Here is a 20,469-nt window from a genome sequence, read left to right on the forward strand (position 1 = left end):
GCAACCAGGTTATGTCGCAAAGGACTGTTGACTGCTGCTTGTTGTTGTTGTTGTTGCACTAATTTTTGGCTCGAGCTATTATCAGCAACTCCAAATCTTACTATGATAAGGTGACTAGTGAATCATACAATCTAATCCATCTCCGCATTTCAGATTCAAGTGAAGTTACCACAAATGGTGTCAAATTTGATCATGTCTAAAAGTGGTGGAAATGGCGCGCTGGGCAGATGACTCTATCGTTGACTGGGAGAAGACTTTGAGATGGAGAAGAGATGACACTTGGCACACCTTCCTGTACTCCTTCCTGCACACACCGTAAAGAGAATAAAGGGGAGCATTAGAGCAAGAACAAGGGAGGGGGTCCCTAGCGCAGGCACTCCGATGCTCAAATCAATATACACTACAACAAAAACCCTCATAGACATCAGTTTTCCACCGGTGTCCATTACATTTTCGACCGATGTCTATGAAGGCGATGTAAAAAGTCTGCCATTTCAGACATCGGGTTAAAACCGGTGTAGTATCACTTAACGACACCGGTGTTCGAATTGGTTATTAACTGGTGTAGTATCACTTAACGACACCGTTTCATCAACGATGTAAAACCGATGTAATATTATATGTTAATAACACCAGTTTTGGCAGCGGTATACGACCGATGTAAATATTAGTTAATGACACCGGTTTTGCAACGGTGAAAAACCGATGTAATATCAGTATTTTTTAACAACACAAATTTGATTTCCGAAACAGTGAAAAACCCACAGTAACCAAAAAAATACACAAATATTCATAAATTACACAAATATTCTTCATTCAATAGGATCCATAAAATACACAAATATTCACAAATTACATAAATATTTTTCTTACAACAACATCCATAAAATACACACACATTCTTTTTACATCAAAAGCTAATAGATATCAGAATCAAGATAGAACATTCTTTTAACAACACATCAAGGTAGAACATCGTGAGTCAAAAATCAAGCTGAGGCTACATTAAATTATGAGAATCAGAATATGTTCAACTTGCTATCCTGCTCCATTCTTCTTGCGCCTTTCATTCCCTAATCTCACCGCTTTTCACCTTCAAATGCCTAGTTTTCTGAGTTAAAACATCCACTGTTCTAATCTGTCAAACAAAAGTATCATTTGGTCTACTTAACTACAGCAAAGAACAAAAACAGAAGAATTATACATACTACAGAGTGAGGCCATATTGATAACAGGTAGTCGAAGATTGTAAACCTCAAATTTCATTCCCATGCTCTGATAAATCAAGGTATATCAAGATTTTAAGATTTACGAACTACTAAACAAAATATCATGAGGAAGAATCTATAGAAGTACCTGGACAACATGGGAAAATTCATTAAGGAATACATTTTGTGTGGCTAGGGACAGATGACTGCAAGCCAAAACCTCCAGCATATGCTTGATAGCCAAATCAAGAACTCCAATAAAAGAATACCACGTAAGTAAATGGAAGGAGATAAGGTCAAAAGCATCAAAGATAAATGCACAAATATACAAACAAAGCATAGAGAACCTTCCAACATTGTAGTGAACATGATCAGATATATAACTCCAACCATTTTCTCTGTAAACGAAGAGTGCATTCCTGTAAGCTCGAATCGCATGTTGTCTCTACATTTTACAGAATGAATGTTTTACAATTAGCACATAAAACTTTGAACATGCTTTAAATATCTGAGACAAGTTTCAATATGAAGATGAATTTGACATGCAATCGAGTACTTGATCAGAAATGTAGTAACGATTTCCAGACAAAACAAGATGAAAACCATACTTGCGTAACATTGGTGGAATGGAAAGCAAATAGAAGTAGGATGCTTGTTCAAGCATCACAGCTGCATGCAGAGAAGGCTCCTGATGAAATATGTACATTAGTTGCACGCTTAGACACTCAGGTTTCGTCAAATTTATTTACACACTTATAAGATACTGGTTGAGAAAGACAATGGGAACCATATGACATTATAAGAAATGAAATAGGATTTACCTATTCTAGACTCTAGCTGAATCACTTATTGTTCTAACTTCTAACTATGGCTCATTTATGAAAATAGATATTAATATAATGTGTTTTTTTAAAAATATTATTATGATGTAGATACGAATAATTGGCATAATGTGCTTTTAGAAAATACTATTCTAATATACTGATGATGTATAAAGGAATTAAATGGACCAAAAGAACAAGTGTAATCAAATATAATTTTTTTTTAAGCAATAGGATAGTGTTTAACTATGAGGCTTTGAAATGACAACCAAACCCGATAAATTCAACATGTGGGAATCAAATTATCATTAGCAGGATAATAATATCATAAGGAACATTACATAAACACTCTTTTGACACATCCGAAGGCCAAAAGAATCATGTTTACGGATCTTTCACACAAGTATATCAAATTGTTTGATTTTACAAGCAAGATACTCTCAGTTTAAAGTAGAAAATATACCAAAACTATGTAATATCAGATCTTAATATATTACAGAACATGGAAAAAAAAAAAATTAAGAACCCAGACTTCTAGAAAATCAACATAAATACCTCATTAGAAGGTACCTTTAAGCATGCCCGCAATGCTGGATTCTCCAATTTCTGAAGTAATACCCCAAGAGAAGGAAATCCTAATTTTGCCAAAAAAAAATAAAAAAATCTAACTGTCATTTATAAAAAAATATGATACACACACGCACATCAATACTAGAGGTGCAAACGAATCAAGCCAATTCGCGAGTTTTTCAAGCTAGCTCAAAAAATATTTGATTCGTATTCGAAATTATTGAATTCGAGCAGAACTCGAACATGTTCAATAATTTTTTCGGGCCAAATTCGAACCCATAATATTTTGTTAGATTGTTCACGAGCTGCCCGCGAGCAGAACTCGAATTGAATTCTAATTATTTTAACATTATTTTAACTTAAATATATTCAAATTAAGATTTGAATAATTGGAAAAAAAATTCAAATTTAAGTCATTTCGAATTATAGTTCGAATATGCTCAAATCAAGGTTCGATCAATTCAAATCGAACTCGAGCTCGAATTTTATTTTGAATCGAGCTCGAGACAAAATTATTTGTATTTTCAAGCTTCGAATATCGTATATATTTTTTGAGTTTGAACTCAAATATCAATATTTTCATATTATTCGGCTCGATTTGATTCATTTGCACCCCTAATCTATACATGCATTTATTAAAGTGAATAACTCCAATATGATGTGAGAAGCAAAAAAAAAAACCTACATTACCTTAAATAACATACAAAGAATTAATTCAACAACCAAATTGACAAAGGTATAAATTTAAATCTTTATGAAGACACAAATCATAATCACACGAAGTAGTCTAACTAGCATACTTACAGCTTAATCAGAATAGCCATAGGTATCAGAGGTATTGCATTCTCTATATCAATTAGCTAGGAACTCCAATCAAACTAGTGGAAAACATTAGATAATTATATCTAACAATCATTCTGAACTAGATCTATCAAAATAGAATCTTTCAGATGTCAACTTACCAGTATACTTCCCATTTCTTTCATAATCATCAAGAAAATGAGAAACCACAGTGGTTGGAATAACATATCCAATATTTTCAGTGTCTTCGGATCTAAAAACCTAAATGAAATATCTAGTGAGATATGAAAGAAGGTAGAATGCTAATTTAGGTGCAAAAGCAGTACTCAGATGCATTTCCATTAAACATTATTCTGGGACAAAGTTAATCTATAAAAGATTTTTGAAAAGTTTGGAATAGATAAAGTAGGGAAAATAAAAGGCAGATTTAGCAGAAGGAATACCTGGAATGCCACACCAATACACTCACCACGATCATTGAAGGCAGGACCACCACTGTTTCCTGCAAAACAAGTACGTTTCTTTGACAACATTAATATGCTTTTACAATAATATATCTGTACCTTGCCAGAGAAAGTGGTGCAATAACATCCAACTATCTAAAAAATAAAATGCTATCTTTCTAGCAAGGAAACTAGGTTGAGTTACCAACCAGGGTTTATTGCAGCATCAATCTGAATACCAAGCAGATCAGAGGATCCATGAGCATACTAACCTGAAACAGAAGCAAAAAAAAAGTGATTAATATTAAAAAACTCATTTGGACACCATGTTCTAAAATTTTCAACCAACTTAAAATTGATAACACTTAAGTCAACAATTTATCATCTATAAAACAATCTCAGCAAGAATATAAAATTCACCAAAAAAATACTAAAAGCTTATGATCACAATTTCATGAAATCAAACCTCAATTCGTGATACCACACCCTTTGTCACAGAGATTGTATCTCCACCAAGTGGATATCCTACAACAGTTACTGAATCCTGTGTATCATATAACTTGTTAGTTTGATGAATTATGGAAGAACAACTAGATTAAATAACCCTATAGAAAAGAGAGCCTTAGAAAATGTGAAGTGCTTTAACTTTGTGAAGCACTTGGGGGGGGGGGGGGCGGTACATGGATCGGCTGATGAGGGCCCTCAGATCGTCCGGCAGCAGCAGCTCTCACACGTCTCTCTTCTCTTTTGCAGACATCACCCTCAACTGCTCCGGCGACATGCAGATTCCAGCGGTGAGAATCGCCACGCGCTCCACCGACTCCGCCTCCATCTCCGCCAGGCGGAACGCCACGAACCTGCCGTAGCTGATCCTCATCACGGAGTACCGGCGACCCCGAGGAGGCGCATCGCCTCCGCGACGCACCGCGCCTGGTAGCCCACGGAACGGTCGACGCAGGAGGAACGAGATCTACCGAAGAAGAGGAGGTCCAGGATATAGAGATTGAAGGAGCGGGATAGGGCCCCGATCTGGCGCTCCCATTGCCACTTTGAGTTGCCGCCGAAGCCGTGAATGAGGAGGAGGGCAGGCTTCCGACTGGCGCGGCGGTGGTTGGGGCCCCAGATGTGCAGCGACGCATGGCCGAGGTCGAGCGTGACGGGTCGGAGACCACAGCGGAGGAAGGAGAGGTGGAGCAACAACTCGCGCAGGGAGACGAAGGAGAGCAGGCGTCGGGCGGCGGCAACGACTCAGCGGAAGAGGGAGAGGAGGGCGACGGCGAGGAGCAGAAGCAGGTGGCAAAAGGATTTCGTGGATGCCATCACGATAGAGTTCGATGGGAATGGGTTTAGGTTTGGGGGGAGAGGAAGGTAGGAGGAGAGGCGTTGTGTGGCAGACGGTTCGAGTCGCGGTTACGCCAGACTGCCACTGCCTGCCCACTTCACATTAATAAAACCTGCTTACGATATTGGTTTAGGTTTGGAGATAACTTTGTGAAGTGTTATAAATTTGGGCTGGTGGAAAAATTAAATTATTATTTTTTGGTTCATTAACACCGGATTTTAAAAACCGCTGTTAAAACTGGTGTCTATTAACAAAAAAAAGGCGCTCATAGACATCAGCTAAAAAACCGATGTCTATGAACGAAAATCTGCCCTCATAGACACCGGTTTTTGAAAAAACTGGTGTAAAATACTCAAAGACATCGATTTTGCTTAAAAACGTTGTTGTTCCACCGATATATATGAGGGTTTTTCTTGTAGTGATAGTAGCTGAGCGAAAAGTGGAGAAGTAGATGAACATTAGATGCATGTTGTTATAACACTGTAAAGCATACCTAGCAAACTAAGATAACCCCCTTTTTATACTAACCCTCAGAACCTCCGTAATTGTGAGGTGTCAGAGAATATATGGTATCAGAATATGTTGAATAATGGAATATGTACGACCACCCCTCATAGAAGGCTCCGTTATAGGTATACAAACTATCTTTTGTAACCTCCATATTAATGAGGCGGCTGATAATGCTTAATGTCAAAATATGCCAAGTAAAGCCAAGTAAGGGAAGTTGTATGGACACCCTCAAAGAAAGGTTCCCTCGCATGTATAGGCTATAGTAGCGGAATATTCCCTAACGAGTAATTGTTATTCTCTGGCAGGTTGTTGTGATTCTCTGACAATGTTGTCTCCTGGAGGTAGTTTAACCAACCCAGTAGACAACCAGCTATATGATGGGAGACTAGCATATGAGAGGTGGGGAGCTTAGGTCCATAGCTCCCAAGACATTTTGTAAACATGCGTAGTGGAAAATAAAACAATAATAATTCCTAAATTATTACATTATATGCACCACATACATACAAGGAAATAACATGCCAAAAATGATCGCATAATTAAATTTTTACGGAAAGTAAATTTACGTCAGGTGTACTTTACGGATGACCTGTAATGAGAAGGGCATCAATAGTAGCAACGTTGTTGAACCTCGCCTCTATTTATATCCACGCCGAGCTCCTCAAGACAACTCCTTGAGTACAAGCATCGCCTTCGGAAGTTACTAGCCACGAGCAAAGAAAGGGGATCAAGAGGAAAAGAAGCACACAAAGGAGAGTCTTCTCCCTTGTGGTGGTCACGACAACAAGGGGAAGAGCTTCCCCTTGTTGGTCGCGGCAAAGAGAGAAGGGGAGAGGGAGAGGAGAAGAGAAATTGAGTTAAGGTTTTCTAAAAACCTTACAAGCCAATTAATGATGTCATGTGTATAATTTTCTCTTAACCATATCAATATATAGTCCTCATTAATGAGTTGGATTAGAAAGCTCAAATTTAACCCATTATCCCTTAACTAAAAATTAACCCATTAACCCCTTGATTTGGTTCACAACTAAACTAAGTTGGTTCATGACTAATTCATGATTAAACTAAATATGGTCCAACTCTCCCATAAGAGATATGACCCATCCGCGCTTCCATTGTGATAAATATTTCCATATTTGTCTTATGTATGGTCCAACCAAATATTTATCTCTTGATCTAAGAATCCTATTCTTCAACTTATTTTACATCTTTTAGAGACTCGTTAGTGTGTGTGACCCAATAGGTTCCCAGTTTATCTTGGTCGTCTATAGTTAACTACTTAATTATAAAGCGATCATGAGTGACACCTAGTAGTATATCATGATCCCCAATTAGCCGAAAAATCATAGTTGATTTTAGAATTAATTCTAAACCCTTCAGTAGCTACGGTGAATGTCTCTTTCCTTTCACTCATCTTATACCCACTTGTTTCAGGACAAGATCTATGTGTCTTGTCTCCACTAGGCTGACTACGTCACACCTAGCTCAAGTAATACTTTCTCGTTCTACGGATTCAAATTACTCGTACATGTCAAGAGTCTTGCACTCTTAACATGTGATGCTTTGGCCAAAGACTTTGAGTAATAATCCTAACAAGTGACCATAGGATATACGTCTCCTCGCAAGGAGCGGTGAATGTCACGCCCCGAGGAAGTCTCTGTTCGAAGAAATTTCGGCAACACCTCCCCTGTACGGGTGACAATCTGAAGCATTTCTACAGACACAATATACATCAGCCACATGCGGCTGGAATATATACACAACCACGCAGTTAATAATCTCAGCCTACACGGCTGGACAAGTATAACAACAACCACGCAGTTATATATATTTTAAATAGCCCACTCGGCTGAAATCAAAACCAATACAGCGGAAAAAAAAAATAAAATACTAGCTCATACAAAACCAAATAAATCACTGCTAGCCGGCTAGGCTTACACCACACAACAACACAACACAACAATATAACAATTCCAGAAATAAAATCGGAACACAAAGCTAAATACAACAATTATAAATACCGAAGTAAAAGTACACAAATGCGTAGACATGTCTTCTGATGTGATGTGGGGATCGGCAGCCAGGATACTCCAAGCGTCTCCACAAACAACTTAGTACCTGAAAAAAATAGTGTCCACGGGGTGAGTTCAACAACTCAGCAGATACCTAGTTGACATGTATAGTAAACTATAACAAATAGTAATAACTATGGAGTACAGTCTCGTGAACAAAAGAAGGTAATGCATAATGGAAGAGGGCTGAAGAGAACTGTACTCACCAGGTCCACCTATCAGAAAAATCAGGTCGTCAGACCGAACGTGTCATAAATCCTGTATGCATGTCAAACATATGCATCCATCCAAATGCAGCATATAAGTGCAGCAAACACAAGCAATAAATGCATAAGTGCGTATGATGCCAATGATGCGTCCTGGTCACCCCTGACGCTAGTCAGTTACCTCACACACAATGGTGAGACCGAGTGGGTAGGGCTGTGACAACCGTGCACTCTACCATCACTACACCTGATGAGTGACTGAGTGGACGGGATGCTGTCGGAGTACTCCTGTCCTCTGACCCCAAATCATAAATGGGGGAGCTCAATGCTCTCATCTCCCGGTACACAATGACGGGGAGGTATCTCTGCCGACTACCACGCTGAGTCACCTGACCAACGGAGCCAAACAGAGTCCACCGTCTGTCGGCTATCACGCTGCTACACTAAATGCCAGCAGAGCCAAACAGAGCGGAACTGTCTGCCGGCTACCACGCTGAGTCAACTGACCAACGGATCCAAACAACAGAACCGCCACACACCTGCCTGATATACCACTAATCCATGAGTGGTGGTGTGTGCAGTACATGTAACTGGCGATGTGCTCAACCATAGTGGAGCCGACAATCGCGCAACATGCAATCATGATGCATGACACTAAGCATAGCAATAAACTGATCAGCATAACCATATCCATATATATAACATGAGTATCGTAATATCGATGGTCAAATACGAAGAACTAAAGTACACAGGTCAGATAGGATATCAAAAACCTAGGTCCTGAACATAACAAGCATGGTATGTCACTACTTCTCTGAGCATATATATAATCATGTGGGTACTAGCATACAATGCATAACAGGTGAGCAAACAAGCATGTAACAGGTATCCAGTAGTGGCGTACCGAAACAATGACGACCATAATTATTACTAAAGGTTATAACCCACTAAGCATATCAACAAGACATTATCTAAAAGATAAGTCAAGGTACCCGCCTCCAATGTAGATCGAATCAAACCAATCCAATATCGAGACGCCCGTCTCGAATCACAATCCTACAGATAACGTGATATACAATTTAGCTAATTTTATAAACAACAACTAGCTAAATCCAACCCAACTTAATTAGGAAAAATCCTAATCGATCCATCATTAATTAATCCTAATTAATGTTTAACTTGAATTAATCTTCTTAATCAATAATCCTCAATCAACACAATCATTTCCTTTCGCTGATCAACTTACGATTAGCAATATGATCATCTCTAATAAATCCAAGGATTAAATCTAATCCAACATAAATCAACTGTACTTAATTCATCACAACTACAATAGATTAAGCCTTCCATAATCACATTAGGTTAAGTTAAACATGAATCCATCATAACTTACCTAAATCCACAATTAATCTAGCAACTGCAGGTTATAATATTTCCAACATAATCCGATACAAATGCATATCCTCCAAATACTCATAGAAATACAACCAAAACTCCACACATAACTTACCTTGAATCAATATCCCCAATACTGATCCAAAATCTTCACATTCCATATGCCCAATTGAATTCCTAATCCAAATAGAATAATCTAACATAAAAATCATAAGAGGGCAACCTTGCAACGAAACCAAGCCAACAAAGGGGGAAATGATTTGATGCATTTACCTCATCAGTGATATGATGGAACTGCTCCTTGTAAATCTGAAAATCAATTGGGCAGTAGATGCAAGATCAAGCTCACAACCAAAACAAAGGTAAATGGATGATGAGTACGTGACCGTGAAGCCGCTGTTGGAGCTCATCCTGACAAGAACACACAAGAGAAACTAGTCCCAGTGAGGAAGAAAATCTGCTCAATACAACCACTCACCGGCAGTGTAGGTGGCGATGACTAGGGCACCATCCCGAAGGGAAAACCAGGAATAAGTGGTCTACTGGGGGGTCGACGGTGCCTAGCTACAGACGGTGGCCGGCGTTGGGTCAGTTTCGGAACGCAGAGAAAGAGAGGAAGGGTGCCGGCGCTGAGTTGGAGAAGAAAGGCTAGGGCACGGTCAAATGGAGAAAGTCAGCGCTGGGGTCGAGAGACGGCGGCGTCGGCAAGCACTGTGGTGGTCGGCTAGGGCAGAAGGGAGGCCGACGACACTGTGCAGGGATGCTTGGCATCGCTAGCGGCAGTGGGGAGGGGGCTCAGACCTCACAACGGCTAGGGCTTCGGCTTGGAGGTAGATTCCGGCCGAGAGGGGGGCGGCGACGCGTCCCGACCTCAGTGGCGAAGACAGGGAAGAAGAAAGGAAGAGGGAGAGAGAAGATAGTCGCCGGCTCCCTGTTCCCTGGTGTCGTCGGCGTCGGGCAGAGGAGAGGGAAGCAGCGGCGGTTTGCGGCGCCGGTTAAGGCACGAAGAGGAGAAGAAAAAGAAACGGAGGAAATAAATTGAGAAAGAAAATATATAAATAAAAATCAACTTTTCCTCACTAAAACAGGGTAGCCTAAAAAGGCTTTTCCGGACCCCATTTTCATCACCGTTAACTCGTCCGTACGAGCTCCGAAAAATTTCCAAAAATTTAGAAAAATTCCCTTATTAATTTTCGCCTATTTTCGGTATTTTACAGTGAATCCTCTATTGGCTATCCAAATACCTTCGGGTACTTCAACTTATACCCAATTATCCCGGGTCCACACCTCAATGAGATGCTTGCTTAAGATGTCAAATTATAAGTCTCCATGACCAAGATGACTTGTATACCTCAAGTCGAAGGAAAGTTGCACTTGTGCTGCAGTAAGAACTTCACAGACATATCTATATATATGTAGAGAACCATATGAAGTCTTACAACAAGTCACTCCATTGAACTAGTTAGCATAACCAACATCCACGTTTAACTCTCGACATCCCAATGTCTCCGGCTAGTGAGAAAATAGTTGCTTGGTCAAACCAAGGAGTATAACTCATGCTAGTCTTACAGAATTGATGATGTCCGAATACATCAATTTGACGATTAGGAAAATTTTAATATATTCATAATGGCACATATAGAGATAATCACTAGTTGCGATCCAATCATAAATTCTCTCATGTTATGAATTATATTACAAACATTTAGTAGATGAATTTAAGACAATCAAATATATAATATGCACTTAAATAGTGAATCTATACTTATCAAATAAATAGAAAAAAAAACGTAAGGCGATTGCCTTAGGACATATATCCCTCAAATTCTAACACTAAGTCCCTTAAGTCCAGCCAGCTCTAGGGCCAACCGGTCGTATGTTGAGAGATTTGTATTTAAAGAATGAGGATCTACACCTTGTAAGTCTGACCGACACTAAGACTGACCGAATGTATATTGAGAACTTTGTATGTGAAGAGTGGGGAGCTAAGCCCCTTAAGCCGACCGATTCTTAGGCCGACCGACTATATACTCAATGCTTTAGCGCTGAGGGGTGAGAAGCCATGTCTTGTAAGTCCGAGTGGCTCTTGGGCCGCGACTATATGTTGAATGTCTTAGCGTTGAGGGGTGGGGAGCTACGACTTGTAAGTCTGATCGGCTCTTCGATCGATCGACTATATACTGGGAGTTGTATTGTAGGAACGGAGAGTGTGGCCCCGTATGTCCGACCGACTCTATGGTCGACCGGGTTTATTCTGTGTATCTTAGTATTGAGGAGTGAAGAGCTAAGCTCCAGTGACATTAACCGCCACCTCACCATGACTTAGATTGATACCTCACTTTAATTTTGATTGTCATATTATCTTAACCATTAATCCCACATTATCTCATAATCTGTTTATAATATACCGTATCAATTTCCCTTGAGTAGTTGAAACAAAGTTGGTTGTTTAGCTTATGTTTCAGTTCTCCAATAATAGGGTTGAAAAGGAGGCTCTCATTGTTGGACTACAGGCAACAAAAGACGTAGGGGCCTCCCAACTGGAGGCCCGGTAAATAAACCACTCTTATGAGATTAAGAGCATGAAGTTGACAATTTACCAATTGGACAACTTGGGATATCATTTCTCAAGTCAAACTCCTCTCTTAAGCCAATTATCTAACTACTGTGCAAGAAAAACTCGAACCTACCCCAAGGAAATTGAGCTCCCGAGTGACTTGATCAAAGCCTGAGCTGTGAAGAGGAGTGTCTTTTGCTCTAAACTCATTAAAATATTATAGATTGATTTGAGAAGAAAGGAAAGATCAACAACGGGTAATAAAAGCTTTTTAAAAACTTTTATATTTTTTAATCCGTGGAACCGATATTAAGAGGTTACTAATATAGAGGATCTATATTTTTTTCTAAAAACTTCGGGTTGAAATATTTTTTTATATTTTTTTTCTAAAAGCTTATTAATCCGAATTAAGCTAGAAAGATTAGGGATAATTAGTCCAAGTGGTTGTTCGAAAACGACCGAGATTAAATGATGACTTTGGGTTTTTTGGTTTAATAGGAATTTGATTTAGCTACTAGATACATATTAGAGCAGCTAAATTGTACGTTTGATTTGCAGGACTTTGATTTGAGATGACATCTCGACGTGAGATCTATTTCGGATGCGATCTTCATTTTTTAGGCGGGTACCTTTGACTTATCTTTTTTATATTGTCATTCTGATATGTTTAGTGAGTTATAACTAGTAGTAATAGTTATGCTTATATGTGCTTGGTATGTCACTACTTGATACCGTAGTTTGTCATATTATTATCTGTTATGCATTTATGCTTATGTCCTCTTGATTCTTGCATTGTGTACTTATGTAGTGATATACAATGCATTACCGGGTACAGGTCTAGCTACTAGATTTATTTGACATGTGTACCTAGTTTACTACTTGGCATGTGTACCTAGTTTACTACTTGGCATGTGTACCTAGTTTATTACCTGTCATGTGTATCTAGGTTTATTACTTGGCATATGTACCTAGATCATTGATATGGACTTGGTTTTCCTTTTGGTATACATTATGAGGAGCTTGGTATTTTCAGGATTACATGCTTAGTGTCATGCACCATTTTGCATGATTGCATGCTGAGCGATTGTCGGCTCCATTGTTGTTGAGCACATCACCAGTTACATGATCTGCACATACAACCACTCATGGGTTAGTGGTTTATCAGGCAGGGTATGTGACAGTTTTCCTCTGTTAGGCTCCGCTGGTCTGCTCATGGGTAGTGTTGACTGCAGCGTGGTAGCAGGCAGGGATCCTTCCTCTTGACTATGACATAGGGAGATGAGAGCTTTGGTTCCCCCACTTTGTTTGGGGTAGGAGGATAGGTGTACTCCGACATCATCCTGTCCACTCGATCACTCAGGTACAATGATAGTAGAGTGCACAGTTGTCACAACCCTACCCACTCGACCTCACCATCGTGAGTGAGGTGGATGATTGGCGTCAAGGGTGATTAGGACATTTGCATCATATGCATGGATTGCATTTATTACTTGTGATTGCTGCATTTTGGATGCTACATTTTTGTGGTTGCATATGATTGACATGCATACAGGAGACATGATGTGTTTGGTCTGACAACCCTTATATCCGGATAGAAGGTCCTGGTGAGTACAACTTCTTTGCTTGTTCAGTTTTCGCATTTCCTGTTTTTGATCAGGAGACGGTACTCCATGATTATTACTGTTAGATATATCTTATTATGCATGTCAGCTTGATACCCGCTGAGTTGCTGAACTCACTCCGTTACTTTATTTCTATTTTAGGTTGAGGCTGTCAGGAGGTTCTAGTCGTTAGTCCCCCACCTCGTGTAGATATGGTTTTATACTTTCAGACTTTGTTTCCTTGTTTTGTAATCTACATGCATGTGATGTGTAGATCTTGTACTCGTGGATGTTTTATCGAGTTTTGGTCTACTACCCTTATTTTACGTTATGATGGTTTTTCGTTGTGGGTTACGTTTTCCTCGAGTAGTGGAGTAGGTTTTATAATAAACTGTGTGTTGTGATTTGTTGTGTAGTCATCCGAAGGCTGATTTATTATAAACTGCATGGATTGTTTGTTTATATTATTGTATATGTTTCGGCTGTGTTGGCCGAGGATTGTGAGGCCCTGCTGGCTATGTAATCAAATATCATATTGTTACCCATACAAGAGAGATGCTACCAAAATTTCACCGGTAGGGACTCCCCCGGGGCGTGACATTTAAGGCTGGTCATCCCAAAATTATGTTGTATACTAAGGGTGCATCCACCACGATGAAGGTCGATCGACGCGTTCTCATTAGGGGCTCTTCCCTTAAGGATATGGCTAACTTAATATGACCTAGCGGCTGAACCTCGTTACCCATGAATCCATACAAAGGTGTCATATGGGTTGGAGCTCATTTTTTCTATTTGTAGCTGCTCGAACACCTTCTTAAACAAATGTTGATCTAGCTGCCTGTGTCAACAAATGTACGGTGTATGCTATAATTAGCTATAACAACCTTAACAATTAAAGTAATGTTATTGGGTATTTCCACTCCTTCTAAATCCTTAGGCCCCAAATTAATCTCGGACCCTTGTGTTTGTTCCTAGCTATAGTCGACTAAATGGATTTTTAGTCGACAAGTGTGCGACTTGCTCACCTGATTGGAGTCTCCTTCAGTCAGGCCTTCTGTGATCATACCAATATCCCCTTGGATGATATTATTGTGGTTTTCTTCTTACCACGTCAGGGACACTTCCGCTCAACCCGGGCGGGGGGCTTAGGCCTGATTCTCTTGTTGCTGGGGTGTTTGTCGGCGCCGCTCGATGTCTCGGTGGTCCCTTCAAGGTGGTCCATTCAGACGTTGATATCGCCGACAATTGGGAGATGGTGAGCCTTGGTAGAACCCTTGGTTAGCCACTTGATGCTTCTCCTTATTGTAGTGATAGCAATCTTGAGTATTATGCGTCTCTAACCGATGGTAAGTGCAAAACTTTGGAGCCCATTGTGGAGGCTCGGGAATCGTGTGTGCTCATAACCCACATGCTATACGACATGAGGCCTTTGCTTGTGGGGATGCAACGGAGGGCCCACTCGAGGTCCTTTGTGTGGTAAAGGAGGAGGGGGAGCTCGACGCTCAGGAGCATAGGCTGGAGCATGCGGTACTACTTCCTTTTTCAGAGCGGATTGAACTTTCTTCACGTTAATATACTTGGTCACCCTTCCAAATAGGTGATCGAATTCTCTAGGGGCTTCTTGATAAGGGAATGAAAGAAATCGCTATCTGTGAGCCCTTGAGAGAAGACACTTACTAAAATCTCCGGAGTGGCCGAAGGAATATCCATGGCCACCTAGTTAAACTTTTTGATGTAAGCCCTTAACCTTTCCTTGGGCCCCTGTTTGAGGGAGAATAAGCTCAACATGGTTTTGTGATACCGGTGGCTGCTGCCGAAGTGATGAAAGAATATCTTGCTGAAATCCTTAAAGCAGCAGACGGACTCTGTTAGGAGTTGATTAAATCATCTTTATGCTGAGTCAGAGAGAGTTGTAAGAAACATTTGACACTTTATGCCATCCGTATACTGGTGAAGGATGGTGGCATTTCCAAACTTGAGGAGGTGGTCCTCTGGGTCTGTTGCCCTTCTGTATTCTCCTATCGTCAAGGGTTGGAAGTGGCTCGACAATTTATCCTCCAGTATTTCTTGGGTGAACGACATGCTAATTCGTTTGGGAGAGCCACTAGGGACTTGAGTCTTTCCCTTTCGTGGATCCCGAACGGGGCATCTTTAGAAGATGATGCTTGAGGCCTTTCTACTCAACCCATCTCTTCGAAAGGCATATAGAATAATGCCCGATGATAGGCAATCGAGGATGGTGGCACAGGTGGCACGCTGATTGACTGTGCAGGTGCTTGCATGAAGCCAACCATTGGTGGAGGAGAGACCAGTTAAAATCTAGTTGGACCTTCTATTCAGGTCCCTCATTCGATATGAGGGCCCCTCATCGATGCAGCCAGGTTGTGCCGCAAAGGACTGTCGACTACTGCTTGTTGTTGCTGTTATTGCACTAATTTTGGCTAGAGCTATTATCAGCAACTCTAAATCTTCCTATGATAAGGTGACTAGTGAATCGTACAGTCTAATCCATCTCTACATTTCAGATTCAAGTGAAGTTACCACAAACGGTGCCAAATTTAATCTTGTCTAAAAGCGGTGGAGATGACGCGCTAGGCAGATGACTCTATCGTTGACTGGGAGAAGACTCTGAGATGGAGAAGAGATGACACTTGGCACTCCTTCCTGACACTCCTTCCTGCACACACTGTAAAGAGAACAAAGGGGAGCATTAGAGCAAGAACAAGGGAGGGGGTCCCTAGTGCAGGCACTCCGATGCTCAAATCAATATAGTAGCCGAGCGAAAAGTGGAGAAGAAGATGAACATTAGATGTGTGTTGTTATAACGCTGTAAAGCATACCTGGCAAACTAAGATAACCCCCTTTTTATACTAACCCTCAGAACCTCCGTAATTGTGAGGTGTCAGAGAATATATGGTATTAGAATATGTCGAATAATGGAATATGTACGACCACCCCTCACAAAAGGCTCTGTTATAGGTATACAAACTATCTTTTGTAACCTCAGTATTAATGAGGCGACTGATAATGCTTGATGTCAGAATATGCCAAGTAAAGCCAAGTAATGGAAGCTGTATAAACACCCTCAAAGAAAGGTTCCCTCGCATGTATAGGCTATAGTAGAGAAATATTCCCTAACGAATAATTATTATTCTTTGGCAGGTTGTTGTGATTCTTTGGCAATGTTATCTCCTAGAGATAGTTTGACCAGCCTAGTAGACAACCAGTTATATGATGGAAGACTAGCATATGAGAGGTGGGGAGCTTAGCTCTATAGGTCTGCCCGACACTTTAGGCTGATCGACCATATACTAAGAGTTGTATTGTAGAAGCAGGTAGGGGTGATCACGGATAGGGTTGGTTCGGTTATTGGGGTAAAAAACTATCCAGCCCTACTAGATCAGATAATGCAAAATCGGGACCTACATCAGGCCCTATATCCGGCGGTTCTTATGTTTCAGATATCCGACGGGTTGTCAGTTATTTGGATATCCGAGCCTATATCCAATGAAATATAAAATATAAATATAAATATAACAAAAAAAATAAAATTTTTTAAAATGATAATAGACATTACTCATTACATGTTATAGCAGCTAATCGGAAATAACTATTACAACGTGTAGCAGCTTATCGACAATAGTTACTACAATGTGTAACAACTTATCAACATTAGTTGCTACAAGTAGGGGTGATCGGATCGGGTTGGTTCGGTTATTGGGATAAAAAATTATCCGTCCCTATTAGATCAGATAATGCAATATTAGGACTCTACATCCGGCCCTATATCCGGCGGATTATTTTTTTTCGGTTCGGTTCGGATCGATATAAGCGGGTTGGTCGGTTTGACGGATTGACTGCTCACCCCTAGAAGCAGGGAGCTAGGCCCGTATACCAGACCGATGCTGGAGCTGATTGGGTTTATTTTGTATATCTTGGTACTGGAGAATGGAGTGCTGAGTGTTGAGATATGCCCGATGCGGTGTGTACCAAAAGACATTTTGTAAACATGCGTAGTGGAAAATAAAACAATAATAATTCCTAAATTATTACATTATATGCACCACATACATACAAGGAAACAACATGCCAAAAATGATCGCATAATTAAATTTTTACGGAAAGTAAATTTACGTCAGGTGTACTTTACGGATGACCTGTAATGAGAAGGGCATCAATAGTAGCAACGTTGTTGAACCTCGCCTCTATTTATATCCACGCCGAGCTCCTCAAGACAACTCCTTGAGTACAAGCATCGCCTTCGGAAGTTACTAGCCACGAGCAAAGAAAGGGGATCAAGAGGAAAAGAAGCACACAAAGGAGAGTCTTCTCCCTTGTGGTGGTCACGGCAACAAGGGGAAGAGCTTCCCCTTGTTGGTCGCGGCAAAGAGAGAAGGGGAGAGGGAGAGGAGAAGAGAAATTGAGTTAAGGTTTTCTAAAAACCTTACAAGCCAATTAATGATGTCATGTGTATAATTTTCTCTTAACCATATCAATATATAGTCCTCATTAATGAGTTGGATTAGAAAGCTCAAATTCAACCCATTATCCCTTAACTAAAAATTAACCCATTAACCCCTTGATTTGGTTCACAACTAAACTAAGTTGGTTCATGACTAATTCATAATTAAACTAAATATGGTCCAACTCTCCCATAAGAGATGTGACCTATCCGCGCTTCCATTGCGATAAATATTTCTATATTTGTCTTATGTATGGTTCAACTAAACATTTATCTCTTAATCTAAGAATCCTATTCTTCAACTTATTTTGCATCTTTTAGAGACTCGTTAGTACGTGTGACCCAATAGGTTCCCCGTTTATCTTGGTCGTCCATAATTAACTACTTAATTATAGAATGATCATGAGTGACACCTAGTAGTATATCATGATCCTCAATTAGTCAAAAAATCATAGTTGATTTTAGAATTAATTCTAAACCCTTCAGTAGCTACGGTGAGTGTCTCGTTCCTTTTACTCATCTTATACCCATTTGTTTCAGGACATGGTCTATGTATCTTGTCCCCACTAGGCTGACTGCATCACACCTAGCTCAAGTAATACTTCCTCGTTCTACGGATTCAAATTACTTGTACATGTCAAGAGTCTTGCACTCTTAACATGTGATGTTTTGGCCAAAGACTTTGAGTAATAATCCTAACAAGTGGCCATAGGATATACGTCTCCTCGTAAGGAGCGGTGAATCCTCTATGGGCTATCTAAATACATTCGGGTACTTCAATTTATACCCAATTATTCCGGGTCCACACCTCAATGAGATGCTTGTTTAAAATGTCAAAGTATAAGTCTCCATGGCCAAGGTGACTTGTATACCTCAAGTCGAAGGAAAGTTGCACTTGTGCTGCAGTAAGAATTTCACAGACATATCTATATATATGTAGAGAACCATATGAAGTCTTACAACAAGTCACTACAATGAACTAGTTAGCATAACCAACATCCATGTTTAACTCTCGACATCCCAATGTCTCTAGCTAGTTAGAAAATAGTTGCTTGGTCAAACCAAGGAGTATAACCCGTGCTAGTCTTACAGAATTGATGATGTCCGAATACATCAATTCGACGACTAGGAAAATTTCAATATATTCATAATTGCACATATAGAAATAATCACTAGTTGCGATACAATCATAAATTCTCCCATGTTATGAATTATATTACAGACATTCAGTAAATGAGTTTAAGACAATCAAATATATAATATGCACTTAAATAGTGAATTTATACTTATCAAATAAATAGAAAAAAAAAATGTAAGGCGGTTGCCTTAGGGCATCCTTCAAATTCTAACACTAAGTCCCTTAAGTCTAGCTGGCTCTAAGGCCAACCGGTCGTATGTTGAGAGATTTGTATTTAAAGAATGAGGATATACACCCTGTAAGTCCGACCGACACTAAGACTGACCAGATGTATATTGAGAACTTTGTATGTGAAGAGTGGGAGCTAAACCCCTTTAGCCGATCGGTTCTTAGGCCGACCGACTATATACTGAATGTTTTAGCGCTGAGGGGTGAGAAGTCATGGCTTGTAAGTCGGACCGACTCTTGGGTCGATCGACTATATGCTGAATGTTTTAGCGTTGAGGGGTGGGGAGCTACGACCTGTAAGTCTGATCGGCTCTTCGGTCGATCGGCTATATACTGGAAGTTGTATTGTAGGAGCGGAGAGTGTGGCCCTATTATCCGATCGACTGTAGGATCGACCGGGTTTATTCTGTGTATCTTAGTATTGAGGAGTGAAAAGCTGAGCTCCAGTGACATTAACCGTCACCTCACCATGACTTAGACCGATATCTCACCTTAACTTCGATTGTCATATTATCTTAACCATTAATCCCACATTATCTCATAATCTGATACCGTATCAATTTCCCTTGAGTAGTTGAAACAAAGTTGGTTGTTTAGCTTATGTTTCAGTTCTCCAATAATAGGGTTGAAATGAGGCCCTCATTGTTGGACTACAGGCAACAAAAGACGTAGGGGCCTCCCAACTGGAGGCCCGGTAAATAAATCAGTCTTATGAGATTAAGAGCATGAAGTTGACAATTTACCAATTGGGCAACTTGGGATATCATTTCTCAAGTCAAACTCCTCTCTTAAGCCAATTATCTAGCTACCTGTGCAAGAAAAGCTCGAGCGGAGGACAAAACTACTAGCCTACCTCAAGGAAATTGAGCTCCCGAGTGACTTGATCAAAGCCTGAGCTGTGAAGAGGAGTGCCTTTCGCTCTAAACTCATTAAAATAATTAGAGATTGATTTGAGAAGAAAGAAAAGATCAACAACGGGTAATAAAAGTTTTTTTAAAACTTTTATATTTTTTAATCCGTTGAATTGGTAGTAAGAAGTTGTTAATGTAGGGGATATATTTTTTTCTGAAAACTTCTATGTTTCATAATTGTAAAAGTTAAAAAATAAAATAAAA

The 20,469-nt window shown here is 40.0% G+C and overlaps 1 long non-coding RNA gene and 1 pseudogene across 1 annotated transcript; both read right to left on the bottom strand.

Moving 5' to 3' along the window:
• Window positions 1-2,583: 2,583 nt before the first annotated feature.
• Window positions 2,584-4,111, bottom strand: LOC122009654. Its single transcript, XR_006119633.1, has 4 exons — window positions 4,053-4,111; window positions 3,844-3,902; window positions 3,562-3,653; window positions 2,584-2,664 (listed from the first exon to the last, which is right to left on the bottom strand). It is a non-coding gene; the product is annotated as an uncharacterized LOC122009654 (long non-coding RNA).
• A 354-nt stretch (window positions 4,112-4,465) lies between these two features.
• On the bottom strand, window positions 4,466-5,846 carry LOC122043363 (annotated as a pseudogene).
• Between the last annotated feature and the right edge of the window lie 14,623 nt (window positions 5,847-20,469).

The sequence above is a fragment of the Zingiber officinale genome, chromosome 1B, assembly GCF_018446385.1.
Source record: "Zingiber officinale cultivar Zhangliang chromosome 1B, Zo_v1.1, whole genome shotgun sequence".
In the NCBI taxonomy this organism is placed as follows: domain Eukaryota; kingdom Viridiplantae; phylum Streptophyta; class Magnoliopsida; order Zingiberales; family Zingiberaceae; genus Zingiber; species Zingiber officinale.